The 23,047-nt window shown below is 33.4% G+C and overlaps 1 pseudogene; it reads right to left on the bottom strand.

Moving 5' to 3' along the window:
• LOC124890077 overlaps window positions 1-14,827 on the bottom strand; it is a 56,526-nt pseudogene extending 41,699 nt beyond the window's left edge.
• Between the last annotated feature and the right edge of the window lie 8,220 nt (window positions 14,828-23,047).

Raw genomic sequence — 23,047 nt, 5'->3', positions numbered from 1 at the left:
TGCCCCCTATATTGTTTTACACATTTTTTTTTCTTCAGGCCATTTTTTTCCATATATAGACACCGCCAGTAAAGGAAAAGGGGGATTCCTCCATCATAACCATCAGATAACCTCTACATGCAGCACCTATCTCATGAAAACATATACAGACACCAATTACACTCACAATTGATACCGGATCCATCCTCACCATTAAAAAATATATACATACACAGTGCATATGCAGTAGAAGGGGGGACTCACCTTCCTTTTCTTTTTCTTCCTCTTTGCACACAACACACACATAAATCTTCTCCATTCACACACCATCGACACTACACATAAACGTACAAAAAGCAAAATCTCCTGCCTCAGTGGAAAATTGCATCTCACCAGAGATTAACGCATACAGTAACATGGGGAGAGAAGGAAGAGATCGAGATTAGAGGGTCAGCGAGAATGAGTCGAGCTAAAGGATGAGCAAATCGAAGGGGAGATAAAGGATCATCTGATTATTGCTCCGGCGATCGTTTCATTAGAAAACAACGAGCCATACTAAAATTCGCTGGAACTGGTTGATCGGGTCATTCTCGGGTTAATTCTGGCAGAGGGTTCGCCGAAAATTGCACAATTTCCAGATCCTTTCTTCGCAAGTTTTGTTTTGGTTATTCACATGTATTTTTTTACTTCCGTTCGAATATAGGTTCAGGTCATCGCGATTTAAAATGATTTTATTCAATTCGTAAATTCGGAGTCAAGATTTTGGGACTCGTTCGAGGATTTTGGTTTTGGATTTCTTTGTTATCTTTGAAAACATGTTTCATTGAGGTCCATTTCCTTAACTCATTCTCTTTTCTTTATCTTGATTTGTTGAATTGGCTATGATTATGTTCTTATTGATTATGGTTGCGTGATGTCATGATGGTTTGATGTTGAACAATTGATTGTGATATAAGTTTTAGTGTTAAGACATGGGTAATTGTATCGTGGAAGATATATGTTTAAAATGTAATTTGGAATCGATATTGGGAATATACAAAATTGAATATCGATTAATCTTGTTGTATGGATGATATCGAACATGATAGAATTATGATATGTTGAAACGGATAGGCAAATATAAATTCAGGTAGGTAAAATTTAGGAATAAGTGTTTTTGTTGAATGTTGGAATGTGGAATGTGTGTTGAATGTTTTCTAGTTTAGCGTGCTTAATCAAATATATCATTTGGTCGGGGAATACCCCAAGGTATTTGTGTTTATTTACCGAGGAATACCCCAAAGTATTTTGTACCTGGAAGATGTTCGTGACGAAGGCCCAAGGCGTCGGGTGGAGCTTAGTTTAGGACTAGTTTTGGAATAGGATTTATATTTTTTGCATTTTTCTATTTTGGACTAGACGTTATTATTTTGGGTTTTGGATTTTGTTTGATGTGTTTGGTTGCTTCTTTTATGTGTTTTTGTGGGTTTATATATTCATAGTTTCTTATTAGCCGATACACTTAACCAAGCGACCGTGGTCGAATCACGGGATTGAGGGGTGTCTAACACCTTTCTCTCGGTTAACAGAATTCCTTAACTTGAATATCTATTCACAAACCAGTTTTAAAGAGTCAAAATCATTTTGAATAGGATTTTCCAAAGGTGACTTGGCACGTCGGATTTAACCAAGTGGCGACTTTGAATTTAATTGTTAAAAGTCCCTTTCAAAACAAATCTTCATTTTTATCACTTTAAATAATAAAAACTCTTTCAAACTTAAATCCATATCTTTTGGTAAAAATGGGGTGTGACAGCTCTGGCGACTCTGCTCGAGATTTTTTAGAATTCGAGCTTATTTTTGGAGTTGTATCGGCTTAATTTAACATTATGGGTGTATAGACATTTGTTTGTGTTAGTGTTTGTGTTATTGTTTTATATTTGTTTAGTGCCTACGTGCTATATGTTTATAGTTTTTATCTTATGTGTTACCGTTTTATATCTAGCATCATGTACATAACCCGAGTCATTCTTTCTGCAACAAGTCTCGGAGTACACATCGTGTACACTAACTCTAGTTGAGTCACTCTTATTTTAGGAGGAGAAGCCGTCGGTTGTATGGAGTTGGTGAAAAGTAAAGCAACCACTATCGACCATATGCTCCCCCAAATAGCCTTGTTAGTGAACCCTAGGAGGTCAGCCTTTAGGTCATACTTATGTGCATCATATTGATACCTAGCGGGACCACTTGGTCCTTTGTAGGAGAGTCACATCTAAAGCATCCCTACGTGCTAAATGTTGCATCTCTGAGGGTAACGTGGTCATTTGACGGACTGATTTGGGGGAAAAGCATGTGTTTGAAATAAAGTGTGTAGGCAATGAAAAAAAAAAAAAAAAGTGAGTCAAAAAAGAGTTTCGTAGTTTATTTTTAGAGTTCTTTATGTCTTTTGTTCTTCACAACCCAAAAATTCGAAAAAGATTTTTTAAACCTTTTGCATTTATTTTCTCAAAAGAACAAAAATTCCAAAAAGATTTTTGACCTTTTGCACTTATTTGTCAAAAAACAAAAAACATCAAAAAGATTTTCCTCTTGTTTCATTAGTAAGCATTTACAATTTGAAAACTCCAAAATATTTTTTCAATAGGAGCTTGTTATAAAAGAAAAATTCAAAAAATATGGTAGAAGTTTGTACATTTCATATAACGGAAATACCAAAAAAGATTTTTCTTTCATAGTTGTTGGCGTCAGTTTTAAGTGAAATGTCTAACTAAAAACCTCAAAAAGATTTTATTGACGTTTTTCATCGTCTGTCTTTAGTCGTGTCTCTTAAGTTAGGGTTCAGTCGGTTCTTTAATCCTTAATTGTCCAATATGGACGAACTATGTACCCCTAATTCTCCTCTCTCGGGAGTGAGATACGTAGGCAAACTATTACGGGTTTGGGGATTTTATTTGAAAATTTAAAAAGATTTTCTTCACTCTTTCTTAGAGTAGGTGTCATATACATCTTTAAAAGAAAACTACAAAAAGATTTTCCTTTATTGGTTTCAAGTTTCATTTTCGTATAAAATTCAAAATTGAAAACCCATAAAGATTTTTACTTTGGTAATCATAGATTTTATTTTTTTTGAATAGGTATCTGAAAAAATTCAAAAAGATTTTCTTCACTCTTCATTTAGAGTATGTGTTTCATATGCATCTTTAAAATAAAACTACAAAAAGACTTTACTTTAATAGTTTCAAGTTTCATTTTCATATAAAATTCAAATCGAAAACCTCAAAAAGATTTTTCTTTAATAATCATAGACTTCATTTTGTTTAGGGAGTTTAAACCTGAAAAATGCAAAAAAATTTCGTCAATTCTTTTGACAATTTATTATTTTCTTTTCTTTTTAAAGTTTCAAGGGAAAAAAGTTTAATTGGCCATTTTGGCAAGACTTCACGAACTACGTGCACCTGATTCTCCCCTTTCGGGGTTGAGATACGTAAGCGTCCTTCTAGGGTTTAGTGATCTTTTCCAAAGAAAAAAAAAGTTTTGAGGAAATGTTGAACTCTAACACATTTGTTATCTTTTGTTCAGTTAGTTTAAGGTGGTCGGTTTGCGGAATTTTAGCTGGTCCTCCATATTGCACAAGTTGAGGAGAAAGTTATGGCCAACAAGAATACCGAGGTTGTTGTCACTAATCAAATAGAGAGTTCAGGGAATGAGAATTTAAGAGCTAATAAAGAGATTCGGAAATTAAGGCAGGAAATGATAGAAATGCATCGAGATTGGACTAATGGGTTACCGCCCCCTCCATTTCTCACTGATAATCTAGAATATCTTTCTAACTTGCCTCCAGTATCACATGCACAGTTTCCTATTTTTGTTGACACGCCTCAACATGCATCAGGATCCACTCTAGGGAAACACTATCCAAATACTTCTAATATTCATTTCCTTAATTCTCAACACAAGACTACCACATGCTCGGCTCTACCTACTATTCGTGTTTTTGCAGCACTCCTTCCCCCACCTGAAGCTCCTACTTTTAAGGTTTATCCACCGGTTGTGCCTTCCTACTATGTGAGAGAGTCTATATTGAATATTTCTATTGATCAGCATCATGCTATTGATCCCACAATTAAGTTGTCTAATCCTTATGGCTACATTCACTCGCCTGAATTTTCTCTTAACACTGATAAGCCTGTTATGATAAAAGAACCATAGGAAATAACCAGAAAATTGAGAAGTTTTGAACTAGCTATGAAGAACTTGAAAGGAATTGGGGATTACAAAAGGACCTATGCATGTTTCCAGGTGTCAACCTTCCCTTTGGCTTTAAGATGCCAAAGCTTGAGAAGTATGATGGACACGGGGATTCGGTAGTGCATTTGAGAAGTTATTGTAACCAATTAAGAGGTGCTGGAGGCAAAGAAGAACTATTTATGGCTTACTTTAGTGAGAGTCTTTCGGGCCTAGCATCAGAGTGGTTTGTTGATCAGGATATTGATAGATGGAATAGTTAGGATGATTTAGATAATGAAATTGCACAACAATTTCAATATAATGTGGAATTGATCCCTGACGAAAAATCTCTAACCAGCATGAAGAAGAAGAATACTGAGTTTCAGGGAGTATGCGATTAGATGGCGTGAACAAGCTGTTAGGGTGAAATCACCAATGAAAGGAAAAAAGATAGTGGAGGTGTTTATTCAAGCACAGGATGAAACATATTATCAATACTTGTTACCTGCATTAGGCAAGCCATTTATTGAGGTCCTCAAAATGGGAGAGATGATAGATAATAGAATTAAAACCAGTCGTATTATGAGTTTTTCAACATTAAAAGCGACTACTCAAGCAATTCAAAAAGGTTTAGGAAGTGTTTGGAAGAAAAAGAATAAGGAAGATGCACCTGCTATTGTAGTTGCACAACGGTCACGGTCAAGAAGACCACGTTGTTGTCTCTCTCAAGCTCAATCCCAAGTTCATGTCCAACCTCCACATAATCACTCCCAAAATCCACTATACTCTATTCCCCTACCTCTATATCCAGTGTTAATGCATAACCACATGTTCAACCCCCATCTTACCCACAATGGAACATACCAACTCCTCAGAGTTATTCTTTAACTCCACAAATATATCAAAGCCTTTCTAGGCCTGATTTTTGATCCAAGCCAAACAATGAAATGAGGCAGAAGTTCAGAGATAGCTTCACACCAATTGGAGAGTCATATACCAGTTTATTTTAGAGATTGGTACAGTGGGGCATTATCACTCCTCTCCTTGGGTACACTTTTAATCCGTGTTCAAGAAATTTTGATCCTAATGTATGATGTACGTATCATTCTGATGCTCAGGGTCATAATATTGAAGATTTTTGAGATTTGAAAAGAGAAATTGAAAAGATGATTCAAGATAGATCAATTATGGTGCAGAAAATTGACAGTGAGGAAAGCTCTAGTCATGCTGATATGCAAACCAGTGGCTAAGATGTCAAACTCAACAATTAGAAAGTCACTCTTCTCCCTGATAGGATGGATGCTTGGTAGTCTGTTTTGTTTTCCTTTCTGTTATTTGAATTATTTCAGGATTATAGTTCGGGATCTATCTTGTTTTGTCCCTTTGTCATTTATGTTCAAACCTTTCTATCTTTTATTTCAACTAAATGAAGTGTCACTTTCCCTTTGTGTTTTAAATATGTGTTGTTTGTTTGTTTTCTCTATATAGTACATTTTATGTTGATTCTAGTGATATGACATGCCAGCGGAATTTTCAGCTAGATCTTAAAATTCGATTTAACCATGAAACATTTTATTAGAGGGCTAAAGTTAGAAAAAATAATCTAAGAAAATAGGTAGAGTGTTGAGACATTTGGTGACAAGTTGAAGCCTTATATGAAAACTAAGGCAATTATTTTGAGAATCATAAGAATAACTTGGTCATCAATTGAAAGACATGTTTTAATTAGGTTAATAGTAGATGTGTGATCCTATATCAAAAGGAAGAGAAAGAAAATCAGCTCCACGAAAGCACTAATCATTCGATGTGAGGAATGTACAACAAAGGTGGAATTTTCAGAAGAAGTAGCGACACACAAGCTCAGTTAAAGTTAGTGTTGTAAAAATGTCACAAATAATCTTGATCTTTCACTGTCATTTTGCATGACATGTACTTGCATTTTTAAGGATTGATATGACGAAGGCATTTTATTCTGCTATCCAAACATTATTTCATCCTTTATTTACCCCATTTGAGCTTTAGTTCTATTTTCTTTCATACTCTTCTTTTGGAATCAAGATAAAGTAAACAAAGATCAAAAGATAAGTGTTGAGCAAAAATATAGAGTCAAAAAATTTCAAAAAAAAAAAAAGAAAAAATATGTGTCAAAAGAAAGAAAAGAAAAGAGTGTCAAGAAAAATAGAGTCAGAAAGGTCCCAAAAGAAAAAAAGAGTCAATAAAAGAGAAAAAAATTAGATCAAAAGAAAGAACAAGCTACTGGAACTACGCGTGACCTGATTCTCCTCTTTCGGGTGTGAGATACGTAGGCTGCCCTACTCCAAGCTCATCCAACCAAATAAACAATTTAGAATCACCCAGCCAAAAGAAACTGGGGCATGAGTTAATCCTCATTGTTTGAGTTGATTCCAAAAGTTGTAAGTCCTACCCCACTTTAAGTGTCGTTCGAGCCTCATGTCATCCTTTCTTTCTAACCTTATTCAAAAGATGAGTTACAACCAAAGAAAGACCTTCAAATCAATCTTTAAGGATGTTAAGGCTAAGCATGCAATGCATATGATGATGCATTTGGGAACTACTTATTTTCCTCAGCATAACGAATCAATAAAGAAATAAAAATGAGAAATTCTTATTAGTGAAAATCCTCATGGGAACCATAAGGCAATTTTAAGTTGAGAGAGATAAAAATGAGAGTCTTATTAGTGAAAACCTTTACGAGCACTATAAGACGATCGTGAGATGAGAGAAATGAAAATGACAGAGTCTCATTAGTGAAAATCCTTATGGAGACCATAGGAAAATGGTGAACTGAGAGAAAGAAAATGACAGAGGCTTATTGGTAAAAACCCTTCAAGGCGCCACTAGCCGAATGAGGTCTCTGAATACAATTGACCCAAGGAAGTAACTCAGTTTCAGGGCCATTAACTTAAGAATAATTGGTGAAAGTTTGGATGGAAAGATCAGGCAGCTTAATCCAAAATGCATGGCATAATCATTAGAGTTGACTGCCATTTTTAGATAAATTTTTCGCTCTTTGTTTCAAATAGGGACATTCATTATCTTTTATTTTCTTTTCTTTATTTTTATTTTATTTTCTTGAGTCAGTTATCCAAATAAAAAATCATTGTCATTTATTTTTCTCTTGTCTTTGAGTCAAATCCATGTCAAAACAAGTGAGAAAAGATTTCAAAATTGCTACCAGCTTCTTCAATTGCATAAAACAAGACAAAAGACTAACACATGAAAGAGACATGATTGTGAGCCGAAATAAGGCATGCAGAAAATTTTATCAACAGATAAGTCTGGGAACTCATGGAAATACCAAGGTTCAAAGGGTTTATTTGAGAAACATAGCAAAGCAGAGATACTATATTTGTTTTAGAATCACTCTTAATAATCTGAGTTTAGATCAATGCTGCAGCAAATCAATGACATATACTAATGGTTGGAAACAAAGTTAATGTGACGAGGACAAAAACGATCGTCGTGAAAGCTAAAGCCACAAACTAGCCACCATGTTTTAGACTCACAAGTTTTTTTGGATGAAACAGGAAACATATTACCTTCAAAGCAAGGATTTCAGAGCATAAATATCAAGGGATGCAATGCATCACTTTTACAAATGTAAGAAGAAATGTTGCTACACAGGTTAGATAATCAAATCATGGTAAAAAATCATCATCCTATATTCCTCGGAGACACACTTTCTTGTCCAGGGATTTCAGTTTTCATTTGCTAGGTGATACACTTCTTAAATTGAACCTTGACTCCTAGAAGATGTACCTTCTAGTCGAGTCATTCCCCTTGACACTTAGAAGATGCAACTTTTGGTCAAGTCATTCCTCTTGACTCCTAGAAGACATACCTTCTAGTCAGGTCATTCCCTTGATTCCTACAAGATGTACCTTTTATTTGATTCATTCCCCTTGATTCCTATAAGATGTACCTTTTTGTCGAATCATTACCCTTGATTCCTATATGACATACCTTTTAGTTGAGTCATTCCCCTTGATTCCTATAAGATGTACCTTTTAGTCGAGTTATTTCCCTTGATTCCTATAAGATGTACCTTTTAGTCGAGCCATTCTCCTTGATTCCTATAAGACGTACCTTGTAGTCGAGTCATTCCCCTTGATTCCTATAAGACGTATTTTTTAGTTGAGTCAATCCACTCAATTCCTATAAGACGTATTTTTAGTCGAGTCATTCCCCATTATTCCTATAAGACGTACCTTGTATTCGAGTTATTCCCCTTGATTCCTATAGTCGAGTTATTCCCCTTGATTCTAATAAGACGTACCTTTTAGTCATGTCATTCCCCTTGATTCCTATAAGACGTAACTTTTAGTCGAGTCATTTCCCTTGTTTCCTATAAGACGTACCTTTTAGTCGAGTCATTCCCCTTGATTCCTATAAGATGTACCTTTTAGTCAAGTTATTTCCTTTGATTTCTATAAGACGGACCTTTTAGTCGAGTTATTCCTCGTGATTCCTATAAGATGTACCTTTTAGTCGACTCATTTTCTTTGATTCCTATAGGCGTACCTTTTAGTCAAGTCATTCCCCTTTATTCCTATGAGATGTACCCTTTAGTTGAGTCATTCCCCTTAATTCCTAGAAAATGTACTTCTTAGTCGAGTCATTCATTCCCTTTGACTCCTAGAAAATACACTTTCTAGTAAAATCATTCCAATTAACCTATATAAGATGCATTTCTTTGTTCGGATTTTTCAAGTAGTGATGATGTAACTGTCGCAAAAGTCCTCTGATGTTAAACTGGGGGGAAATTTTAATTCATGTTATTGAAAGCATCGTTTAGGTTCCTCTTGAAAATAAGACTTTATTTTGAAAAGTGAGATTTCTATCATAACATTTGTTTGGGATAATTTTCTTTCTAGTTTTGATGTGATTTCAGGAGCCCACCTGGAGAACAGGGTGATGAAATTGAAAATCCTGATGAAATTGAAAGTTGACGAAATTGAAAGTCAGGAGCCCACATGAAGAATCGAGTGATGAAATTAAAAGTCAGGAGCCTGCCTGAAGAACAGGGTGATGAAATAGAAAGTCAGGAGTCTGCCTGAAGAACAGGGTGATGAAATAGCAAGTCAGGAGTCCGCCTGAAGAACAGAGTGATGAAATTGAAAGTCAGGAGCCCGCCTGAAAAATATGGTGATGAAGTTGCAAGTCAGGAGCCTTCCTGAAGAACAGGGTGATGAAACTGAAAGTTAGGAGCCCGCCTGAAGAGCAGAGTGATGAAATTGAAAGTCAGGAGCGCGCCTGAAGAACAGGGTGATGAAGTTGCAAGTCAGGATCCTGCCTGAATAATAGGGTGATGAAATTGAAAGTCGAGAGCTCGCCTGAAGAACAGAGTGATGAAATTAAAAGTCAAGTAACAAGGGTAAGAGATGGAAAGTCAAGCAACAAGGTGAAGTAATTGAAAGTCAAGCAACAAGTTAAAGAAATTACAAGTCAGGGGCTGCTTGAAGAACAGGGTGATGAAATTAAAAGTCAGTAGCCCGCCTGAAGAATAGGGTGATGAAACTTAAGTGAAGAGTCTAAAAGAAGTTGCATGGATAAGATTTTTGTAATTTCATTTATGTTTTAACTTTTAATTTTTATTTTGATGTAATGACAGAGTCACAAACCGAAACCTCAACGGGACCTCACTCGACTCTCCAAATTGGTCTAGTTTTTCTCATTCCATTGGAGGTATCTGTGATTGGTTCCCTTCATAGCTTGTGTAGATAGGATGTCCTGATGTAGACTCGGTGGCCCTTTTTCCTTCTGTCCCCTCCTTTTAAATAATTACCAGGATAAAATTTTGTCTCGTTGTCTACATTTTTATATGAAAACACCTTGTATTTACACCCAAAGGGGCATGATGTAGACACGTGATTTTGTCCCTCCAAAAATTGATTTTTACCGTTTACTTCATCTTACTACGCACCCCAACCCCATTCTATAATTTTTTTTCATAAAAATACAAAAAGGTAACAAATCCCAAACCAACCTAATCCTCAAAATTCTTTTAATAATAAATTAACAATCTCTTCCCATAAAATTAGGACACATCACTACCCCTACTCCACCCCCACCCAAATGCCCCCTATATTGTTTTACTCTTTTTTTTTCTTCTGGCTATTTTTTTCCATATATAGACACCACCAATAAAGGAAAAGGTGGGATTCCTCTATCATCACTATCAGATAACCTCTACATGCAGCACCTCTCTCATAAAAATATTTACAGACACAAATTACACTCACAATTGAGACCGGATTCATCCTCACCATTAAAAAATATATACACACACAATGCATATGCAGTGGAAGGGGGGACTCACCTTTCTTTTCTTTTTCTTCTTCTTCGCACACAACACACACATAAATCTTCTTCGTTCACACACCATCGACACTACGCATACACATATAGAGAGCAAAAGCTCCCACATCATTGGAAAATTACATCTCACCAGAGATTAATGTATACAGTAACACAAGGAGAGAAGGAAGATATCGAGATCGGGGGTTCGGGAAGAAAGAATCGAGCTAGAGGATGAGCAAATCGAAGGGGAGATAAAAGATCATGTCTGATTACTGCTCCAACGATCGTGTCATCGGAAAACGTCGAGGCACACTAAAATTCATTGGAACTGGTTGATCGGGTCGTTCTCAGGTTAATTCTGGCAGGGGGTTCATCGAAAATTGCACATAATTTTTGGATCCTTTCTTTGTAAGTTTTGTTTTGGGTATTCACGCATATGTTTTGACGTCCGTTCGAATATAGGTTCGGGTCGTCGCGGTTTGAACTGATTTTATTTAATTCACTGAACTGATTTTATTTAATTCGTGAATTCGAAGTTGAGATTTTGGTACCTGTTCGAGGATTTCGATTTCGGATTTTTTTATTATCGATGAAAACAAGTTTCATTGATGTCCATTCCCTTAACCTGTTCTATTTTCTTTGTCTTGATTTGTTGAATTGGCTATGATTATGTTCTCGTTGATTATGGTTGTGTGATTTCTTGATGGTTTGATGTCGAACAATTGATTGTGATATGAGTTTTAGTGTTAAGACATGGGTAATTGCATCGTGGAAGATTTATGTTTAAAATGTAATTTGGGGTCGGATGTTGGTAATTGATATATAAAATTGAATGTCGATTAATCTTGTTGTATGGATGATATCGAACGTGAGAGAATTATAATATGTTGAAACGGATAGACAAATATAAGTTTGGGTAGGCAAAATTTAGGAATAAGTGTTTTTGTTGAATGGAAGATGTTCGTGACGAAGGCCTGAGGCGTCAAGTGGAGCTTAGTTTAGCACTAGTTTAGAATAGGATTTATATTTTTCGCATTTTTCTTTTTTGGACTGCATAATTGGACTGGACGTTATTATTTTGGATTTTGGATTTTGTTTGATGTGTTTGGTTGCTTCTTTTATGTGTTTTTGTGGGTTTATATGTTCATAGTGTCTTATTAGCCAATACACTTCACCAAGCGACCGTGGTCAAACCACGGGATCAAGGGGTGCCTAATACCTTCCCCTCTGTCACCAGAATTCATTAATCGGAATTTCTGTTCGCAAATCAATTTTGAAGAGTCAAAATCATTTTGAATAAGATTTTCCAAAGGTGACTCGACACATCAAATTTTGCCACGTGACGACTCTGAATTTAATTGTTAAAAGTTCTTTTCGAAACAAATTTTCATTTTTATCACTTTAAATAATAAAAATCCTTTCAAACTTAAATTCATATCTTTTGGTAAAATGGGGTGTGACATCTTGTATAAGAGAATGAAAGTTATTAACTCTGAGGTAACTTCAGCTAGATCTCATGCAAGTCTAAATTATAACTTAATCAAATCTTGTATCACAAACTCTTAAATTTACTCATGCAGCATAAGTCGCATCAATATGAATTTTGCACCTCCGTTTGTTCCTCTTCATTTTCTCTTTTATACCTTTCTTTTCTCTTTTGTTTTATAAGATCAATTTATTTCTCAGAGTAACCTAGCTTTTCAAGTTTTTGATGGTACATTAATTATAATTTTGGAAAAAGGTTGAAAATACCCTTCAAGTATTGAAATTGGTTAAAAAATATCCTCTGTTAATCTATTGGACAAGAAATACTCTTCAAGTATTAAAATTGGTTAAACAATACCCCTCCATCCACCTTTATGCCTCAAAAATACTCTTGCAACTAACGATTTTTTAAAATCATAATTAAAAATTTTAAAAATGGTCAGAAATACCCTTCAAGTATTGAAATTGGTTAAAAAATATCCTTCGTTAACCTATTAGCCCAAAAATACGCCTATGTGCAGCTTTATGGCTCAAAAATACCCTTGCAGCTAATGATTTTTTAAAATCATAATTAAAAATTTTATTAAATACGTGACAGTTTTCTATTAGTTGAAACTAAATTAATGTTAAATCTAATCTGAACCCAACTCAAACTACCCGATCCAAACCGTACAAAATTTACCCCAACTAAAACTACCTGATAGTACGAGTAATTTTTGCTATCAAATGCAGGAACTTTGTTGACTTAGAATCTGCCAGTAACGTTGTGAAGAATCCTATCCCCTAATTATAATGTTAGTTTGGTATTTCTTTGTTATGTATATTTCTCTGTCTTAGCTAGCAAAACTAATTGAGATATCTTGGTTATGCCACGTCTTAGGCAACACTATGTTGTTACTTCCTTCATTTCATTTTACGCGACACATTTAGTTTGTATAAAATAATACAACATTCTTTCCTAAATAGTTGTCACTATTTTTATTTATATACATCAATTTGTCTTGCCACCACTGACAAGTGTATTCACCACGCGAGACCACTTCACGCCACACACTTCACACCATTCACCGATCAAAATTATGATTAATTTGGTAGGATTTGGATCTGGTAAGTTTTTTAGTCTGAGTTAGGCATAATATTTTAATTAATTTAGTTTCGACCAATAGAAAATTGTGACGCATTTAATAAAAAATTTTATTATAATTTAAAAGATCGTTTATTGCAAGAGTATTTTTGAGCCATAGAGGTGGATGGAGGGGTATTTCTGACCCAATAGATTAACGGAGGGTATTTTTGAACCAATTTAAATACTTGAAGAATATTTCAGACCCTTTTCTGAATTTTTAATTACGATTTAAAAAATTGTTAGTTGCAAGGGTATTCGTGATCCATAAAGGTGGATGAAAGAATATTTTTGAACCAATTTCAATACTTGGCATTTCTAGTCCAATAGGTTAACAGAGCATATTTTTTAACCAATTTCAGTAATTGAAGGGTATTTTTTTGGAAATTGGAAGCAGTTACTAATTCATGATCTGGCATGTACAGAATGAAAACTTCATTCTCGATTCTACGAGAATTTTTATGAAAGGTATTTCTGGTCTTTTCTATTATAATTTTAATGGTACATCATATGGTGCAGCTATATGTCCTGTTTTTTGAAGTTCTCCATTACAGGAAACTCACCGTGATGATTATTTATGTGTCATGTTTTCTGTTTATATATGGAAAAACCACATTCTTCAAGGTTTATACAGACAGATTAAAAAGAAAAAGGATTTATATGGTGGTGAAGAACAGATTACATGAGTTGATTACGTTCCCCAAGTACAAATATTACAACGCGTTGCAGTGACTCTTGTCCAGGAAAAGGAGGAGATTTAAATGTATACTGCTTGCTCCAAACAACTGAACCATTAACATGTGACCCAATCTGTATGTGTGCCTGAAATTTCACAAACAAGAGCTCAAAAAGGGTACATGTCAATGACAAAGTAACTTGCAGCTAGAAAAATGGACCACCAGAAAAACTTACATCATATTTGGCCACAAATCCTTCAAGAAACTTGTATGTATGAATCCAGGATAGTGCCAGCCCACAGTTCTAGCAGGTGGTCCTACAAACACGTTCATAACATTATTCAGTAAGTAAATGCAAAAAGAATACATAATGTTTATATAGAACTGTTGGGTTTTCTCTCTCATTGAATCTTTGTTGTTTCTTTTGAATTCTGGGAGATACGCCTATACCAACAGAACATCTCTAATGACAGTGTCCACACTTCAAGCTTTAAGAATTGCCCTAGGTCTAGCATGAATTTGTTATCACTGATCAACACAGTTATTAAATAAAATTCCTCATACCACACATGCTGTTCCGGTGAAATGTCAGTGTTCCTGCTGGAGAGCGTTGGTGAGGCTGGTCCTTCCAACCCCATTCAACAAATAGAACAGCCTCATCAATGTTGTAACCACTTGTCCAAGTAATAGTCATCTAGGAGAAAGCTATGAGTTAATTGCACGATTTGATACAACCACTAGATAGCATTGTTAACAATTAAACATGTTTCCCAATTTAAGGAATTTATAGATCAATCATCTAGACACGCGACTACATCAATATTGATACTTAACCCCATGTAACATAGGTTAATAAAGTACAAAAAAGTATCTTACCAAAAAAAAGAATATGCTGTGAAAGATCATAGATGCATAGCAAAGAAAAACATACAATATCCCATGACTTCCCAAGAGCAAGATGCGGATAAAAAGGTTCTATCGGATTGGAAAATGCGACATATTTTGAGGAGGATATCAACGTAGGCTGTAACATACATGAAGCAATTATAGTCTATATGCAAGTTTCATCAAAGTTCCTTTTAAAACACAGGGCACACAGAAACCATAATGATCATTGGCATGAAGTAAGATATCCTACAATACTCAAGTACTTGCACCAACTTGGAGAAGCTGAAGTAATATATATAAAAACAACTACAGTTTGAATCATTGCAATGTCCAATTTTTATAGCCTATTTGGTCAAGATTTTGGGAAGCCAAAAATGCTTATTTGAGAGTGTTGAAGTATTTGGGCACGCTTTTAGAAAATAAAATAAGCGATCACATATATATAACATATTTTTCACTTTTACTTTGTTTAGTGTGATTATGCTATGTAAAGAGCTTAAATGAAAATATGACCATTCATATATCCCGCCCTCAACTTGTTTAGAACTGAGGCATAGATCTTGTTTGGCTAAGCTATCAAAATCTGTTTATTTTGAGAAGCACGTTTATCAAAAATAACTTTTCAAAAAAGAATTTTTGGAGAAAAATAGTCGGGGTATTTAGTTAAAAGTGACAATAGAGTTTGAAAATGAGGTGTAGGTGACTCAAGTCTTAATAATTGAGTTAAGGTGACAATTATTTTATTATGGATTAAGAAAGTTGAGAAAGTTTGAAAATAGCCCACAAGTTTTAAAATTTATACTTTGATCCAAATGTTCGTTAATATAACAGAAAACGGAAAGGAAAAGGGCGCGTTTATCTCTCTTCTCATCTGTTGTTGTTTTCTCTCTCTTCATGATTTTTGTTGTTCATTGTTGCTATTGCTTTATTCATCATCATCTGCTTCATTATCATTTTTTTGTACTTCATTATCATCTTATCTTTTTCTCGTCGACCATTGTTGTTGTTTTTACTGCTACTGCTGCTACTTGAATAATTTTTTAGGTCAAATTTTATTTCGTACATCACTTTGGCATTACTTCATAGGTGACTTTGGTAAGTAAAGTTATGATCTTTAGTTGAATTCGTCATCTGGGTACACTGCTACTGCTGTTTTTTCAACAATGGATAGAACTCGTTCACGAATCCAACATAAGAGTCATTTGTTTAAACAGATCACTTATCTGTTGTGACAGATGAGTCATCTGTTGCAATGGAAGACTCATATTTGAATTCATTTTTATGGTTCTATATAGTGCCCGTAACATGAATCAAACAGATGGGTCATCTGTTGCAACAAACGAGTTATCTGTTATAATAGACGAGTTATTTGTTGCAATATACGAGTTATCTGTTGCAACAGATTAGTTATTTGTTGCAACAGACTAGTTATCTATTGCAATAGACACGTTATCTGTTGCAACAGAGAAGTAATCTATTGCAACAGATGAGTAATATGTTTAGAACAACACAAAACAACTCTTGCCACAAACCCAACAGATAATCAATATGTTCCAACGGATGGTCCATCTATTGAAAGAACTCAAAACTCTTGCTATTGCTACTGGATTACAAATTGTTCCTTATGTTCAATCATCGACATGTTTGTTGAGAAGAAAAAAATAGGCAGAAACATAAATTTTTCACTAAACAAAAACAAAATACATTAATATAAATAAAATAAAAATGCATACACTAAAAGAAAAAACATAACCTAATTATTATTATTATTATTATCATCATCATCATCATTATTATTGTCAGTTGGCCAATTATCAATTGACAGCAGCAGGGCCCTCCTCAACTTGTAAATCTTTCGGAGCATCCTTGCTCTCAAGGCGCCCAACTCCCACTGCAGGTCATTAACCTGTCTCTAAAGTTCCCATACAGTGTCGTGCAGAATAGCAACATCTCAAACAAGATCAGTCATATCTAGAATACGCATGAATTGACAAAAAATATAAAAACACAAGTAAAGAAATGAGTCTGAATGTAATACAACGTATACTACCAATTGGGTAGATTTACACAAAAAAAGAAAAAAAAACTTACCTGAGTCAGGGAAAAGGTATTTGGTCTTTAAAGAGAAAGTGGTTGAAGCTGTAATATGAAAGACAAGATGCAAGAAATAAATAGAGTGTAATAGAATAAACGGGTAAGGATGGACCTATTTATAGATAATTGAATTTGAATGAGTTAAGCAAAAAGGCGCGACTGTTTACCTCCATTTTATTAATTACATTCGAACTGATGACTTTTTTATTACTGTGAAAAGTTATGACTTAATTAAATCAAGTTGCTGACTTTTCTATTATTGTGATAAGTCATGATTTTTTATCTTATTATTATTAATTAGTTCTTAAATTTAAATAACTTTTTTCTCAATTAAATAATAGAAGACTTCTCACCTTTTCAATAACCATTTTTTTAATAATAACCATTTTTATTGAGTTGTGGCAATAGATTGTATATTTGTTGCATCAGATAACCCACCTATGGCAACAGATATACCATCTGTTGTAACAATTCGACCATCTGTTGCAACAGATAATCTATCTATTGAAACTTATAATCTATCTATTGCAATATATAATCCATCTTTTTTAATAATCATCATATACTTTTATTAATCCAAATTGGTGAATTTTTTATTATATAAATTAAAAACATATTTAAAAATAAAAATTGTGAAATGTCATTACTTGTCACCTATTTAATATTAACATCAATTATTCAAATTAAATAACCATTTTTTTGTATGGTTACAAATTGTGTTTATTATTTATTTTTTTATTTTTCTGTGAAAAGAGATAACTTAGTTAAATCAAACTGGTGAGTTTTTTATTATTGTGACAAGTCATGACTTTTTAGCTTATTATTATTAATTAGTTCTTAAATTTAAATAATCTTTTTTAATTAAATAATCGAAGAATTCTCACCTTTTCAATAACTGTTTCTTTTAATAAAATAATAACCATTTTTATTGAGTTGTGGCAATATATTGTATATCTGTTGCATCAGCTAACCTATCTGTGGCAACATATATATATCATCTGTTGCAACAAATTGACCATCTATTAAAGGAGCTTTTTTTATTTCTTCTAACAGCTGATTCATCAGTCCCAATAGAAGCAGAATTTGATTCATTAACTGTTTTGAATGTGTTAGACAAAAATTCACGACTATTTACCTCTTTTTTAGTAATCATCATATACCTTAATTAATTCAAAGTGGTGACTTTTTTATTATATGATAAATAAATTAAAAAACAGATTTAAAAACAAAAATGATAAAAAGTCATGACTTGTCGCCTATTTAATATTAACATTAGTTATTAAAATTAAATAATCATTTTTTACGGTTATAAATTTATTTATCATTTATTTTTTTATTATTTATTTACGAATTATTTTTTCATATTAAATAATTAAAAAGTCATGACCTTTCACCCTCTCAATAACAATAATCATTTTTTATTAATAACTATTTATTGTAACATATGATCTATCTGTCGCAACAAATTAACCATTTGTTGCAACATATGATCCATCCGTTGCCACAAACGCTCAATCCCTACCTCCAACCGTTGACATGTTCAGAATAAGGAATAGACAGAATGAAAATAAAATATGAAATAAGAATTAAAAATCAAAAGTCAACAAACATAGATTTTTGAATCAATTATGTACAAATATATAATAAAAAACAAAACATACATTAGATTCCTCCATTAGGTTGACCCGATATAATAAAAGATAATATATACGCTAAAAGAAAAAACATAACCTAATTATTATAAATACTATATTATTACTATTATTATTATTATTATTATTATTATTATTATTATCATTATTATTATTAATATTAATATTATTGTCAACCAATCAATCGTCATCTGGCAACTGCAGGGCCCTCCTCAGTCTTGCTCTAATGTCGCCAACTCCCACTGGAATTCATAAATCTACCTTTAAAGTTTCCGCAAAGAGTTGCGCAGAATCACCTTATCCAAATCTGGATCAGACATATCTAGAAGTGGAGTCGACTGAACGAGTAAGGAGGGATCTATTTATAAAGGATTGAATTTGAATGGGTTAGTCAAAAAGCCACTACTGTTCACCTCTTTTTTAATTACATCCCTTAATTAAATAAAACTAGTGACTTTTCAAATATGTAAATTAAAAACAGATCTAAACACAACATTTTATCTTTATTGTATTTCGAAAAGAAAATAAAATTTCTTTAAAATAAACCTAACAGATGGGTAATCTATTATAAAATATATTCTACCTGTTTGATAATTTATAACATATTGATAATCTGTTGCAACGGATGTATATATTTGCTTGATTATTTCCAACAGATAAGTCATATGTTGCAACAGATTGATCATCTGTCATGACAGATGTCTATAATTGTTTGATAATTTTAACATATATGTCATCTGTTGCAACAGGTTAGTCATCTGTTTATTCAAATAGGATTGAATTTGAATGGATTAGTCAAAAAGCCACGATTGTTCACCTCTTTTTTAATAATTACATCCCTTAATTAAATAAAACTGGTGACTTTTCGAATATGTAAATTAAAAAAATAGATCGAAATAAAATATTTTATCTTTATTATATCTAAAAAAAATCTAACAGATGGGTAATATGTTGCAAAATATAATCTATCTGTTTGATACTTTACAGTTTACAACATATTAACAATTTGTTGCAACAAATGCATATATTTTTTTGATTATTACTAACAGATAAGTCATATGTTGCAACAGATTGATCATTTGTCATAACAGATATCTATAATTGTTTGATAATTTTAACAAATGTTTTATCTGTGGCAATAGGTTAGTTATTTGTTTATGCAAATTAATCCATCGATGGGCTAAAAAGAATAAGGTGTATGTAGATAGATGGATCCACTTTCATGTGTGTGAGTTATGTATTACTGATAAGGTCATCGGGACAACACACATAAAGTACAATGATTTTGTGAATTCAGTTTTTAATCGATTAGGCATTGATCACTTAAACAAGATCCTGCATTGTACAGTTAATTTTAATAGGTTCAAATTGATAAGGTCGAGAGGCCCATGAAGATAGTGTTGATACCCTATTACGAATTAATGACGGTTGTTGCTCATGTTTATGTATGTCAAGTTTTAGGAAGGGATCAATATTTGGTGTCATTCAGAGATCCAATATTGATTGGACTTAACTTTAAATGTGCATTGGACTCTGAGAAGGCCTTCGAAGCCTCACACTACATTAAACAAGAACGAAAAACCAATAAAAATTCTCCTGGCCCAAATTTATATGGAAGGGTTGTTTAAGAAGATGATTATATACCAGAAGGAGCTGTTAGAGAATACCTGTAAGAGAGGGGGGAGTTGATGAAAGACTATATCATCTGAGAGCTAATTGGAAAAAAAAAATAGGGTAGCAAGTAACTTCTAGCAAATCTGGCCGATGAAGCTGAATTAAAACATAAGAAATTTAAATCAAGTGTGAATATGAAATTGTATCCAGTAATGAAAATCTGTTTGTTGCCTCTCAAAGAAAAATGGTGCAGTTGTGCACTTTGCTTGGGAGTTGTGACTAGTTAGCGTGGTTAGAATGATCACCTACATAGAAAATAACAGAACACCAAGAAAGCAACTTTGTGGACATCGAGGGTTGTAATGATGTCCAGTAAGTCATGAAAACTTGTGCCAAGAACAACTAAAGTTAAAATAAGAAATCAATCCAAGGTGGCAACTGTTCAACTATTGGGACCAATGCTTGAGTGTGCATCAACACGTTGACCTAAAACAAACATAGCGACCCTCCATGTATCATTTAAGTCTTCTAGAAAACTTCTGAAGGCCTTTTACAATGCCACAACATCAATGGAAGTGTTCCTCGTTGACGAGCTCACAAAAGACCAAGAACTCTATACTAACCTCAAATACGACAATGACAAACTTGAAGACCAAATCAGTAAGGTGGAGGCAAGCTTGAAAATTATCGGCATTCATATGCTATAGCAAGCCTCTAATCTTCTCCAAGATATATTGAAAGTACGATAAGGCAATAAAACACAATCAATATTGCTAAGTAAGTAATGATACTCAATCTGCCTTTCAATCTTGTTTGTGGTTCTGATTAGGTCAATAGTAGTGGACCTAATCGAAAACACAAACAAGAAGGCATAAGATGCAATTTAAAATTCAAAAATTGTATCCTTCACTTAGATTCCTTATTTTAACTACATTTATTCTTGGGGCATGTTTCTTGACTTAATGTACATCATTTCAACCCTCGGTGCCCGAAAAGTTGCTTTCTTGATGTTCTGCTATTTTCTATGTAGGTGATCATTTCGACCATGCTAGCTAGTCGCATCTCCCTAGCAAAGTGCCCACCTACACTATTTTTCTTGAGAGAGACAACAGACGGATTTTTATTTTTGGATACACTTTCATATTTGCACTTGATTCAGATTTCTCATGTTATAAGTCAATTTAAGATTCGCTATGAATTCCCTTCTATTCTATATTTCCTCTTAAATTAGTTCTCAGATGATATAATCTTTATCAACTCCCCTCTTCCCTCACATGTATTCTCCTACCACACTTCTTGTGTCTAATCATCACCCTGAGAACTCAACCATATAAATTTGGGCTAGGACAATAAATATATTGATTTTCTTTCTTGGGTACAGCAGTGAGAGGCTTCGAAGGCCTTCTCAGAGTCCAATGCACCCTAAAAATTAGTCCAATAGCTATTGAATCTTTTTACAATGCCACCAAAGCTTGATCCCTTCACAAAGCTTGACACATAAACATGAGCAACAACCGTTATTAAATCTTAACGGGGTATCAAAATCATATTTATGGTCCTACATCCTTATCAGTTCCAACCTATCAAACTTAACTGTAAAATTGTAGATATCTTGTTTGAATGATCAATGCCTAATAGGTAAAAAATAGCATTCACAAAATCAATGTACTCTATATATTTTTTCACAATAACATGATCAGTAATGCATACCTCCTACATATGAAATGGTTCCATTTGCAAGCAGCTTATTCCTCCGAACCCATCTTTACTGTAGCTTTTTGTGTTGGTCAGGAAAAAGTTGATCAACTTTTATTTTCTTATATATTCAAACAAGATAAAAATAATTGATGTCAAACATGAAAAGAACAAAAAGAACATTATAATTGATGTCTTCATAATTTTAAAAAAGGTAACACAAAATTGAATAAATACAACACATTGCAACATCTGTTCAAAAACTTCCCTATTTGTTACAACAGATTTCCCATCTATTGCAACATATTACCCATCTGTTATAGTATATTTTCGAATAGATAGGCAATTTGTTGTAATAGGCTACACATTTATTGCAACAAATATGGAGTCTGTTATAACAGATATGTAATTTGTTGGAATATATCAAGACATCCTTGCTAGTGGTTTGATTTGTTCCTACAGTTGCTCTGTCTGTTACAACATCAACAACAAAGAAACAATACTATTTACTCCAACACCATCAACAACACCACACCACATGTTCAAACGACACCAACAATATCAATAACGGCATCAACAACAAAAAAACAAATAAAATATATACAAAAAAAATGATACTACCAACAAGGCTTTTAAACTTAAAAGTCCCCTTTCCTTCAAATTTTGTAAATAAATAGGATATGAGTAAAGGATAATTAAATAAAAATAGATGTAAATAACTAATTTAAATAACTTGTAAAGAAAATGACGAGAATGAAAGAACAATACTGAACCATATCTACAATGTCAAAAGTAAGGGCATCAAAATAGTAATTTCAGTCGAGAAAAAATATAAATCGGTTGATATTCGAAAGGATCCTCATAAGAAAGAGGAGAGAAAATAGAGAAAAAAAAAGACAGTTATGATAACCCTAAAGAGGAGAGAAAGAAAAAGAAGAGAGGTGAATTAATTTATGGTTGAAGGAGAGATACTTCTAGAGATGAGTTTAAATATTCATTATTCATTAATAGCTTTGAGGGTAACGAGGAGACGGGTGACATTGAAAAGACAAGATAAGACTACTCAAGGAGAAGATTTTTGAGTTATTCAAGAAATATTTTTTACCGCCTTAGTATTTTATCTTTTTTATTTCGGACAGAAAATTGCTTTAAATTATGAAAAAAGATTTTCAAATAGATATGTTATCTGTTGCAACAGATATTAATAACTATTTGAAAATTTCCAACAGATCAGTTATCTTTCGCAATAGATCCAAATGTCAATTTGATATTTAAAATAAATAGGTAATCTATTGAACCAGATCTCAATATCT

Source organism: Capsicum annuum, unplaced genomic scaffold, assembly GCF_002878395.1.
Source record: "Capsicum annuum cultivar UCD-10X-F1 unplaced genomic scaffold, UCD10Xv1.1 ctg1183, whole genome shotgun sequence".
NCBI lineage: Eukaryota > Viridiplantae > Streptophyta > Magnoliopsida > Solanales > Solanaceae > Capsicum > Capsicum annuum.
Note: the sequence above shows the minus strand (reverse complement) of the source record. Positions and strands in the feature narration are given on the sequence as shown.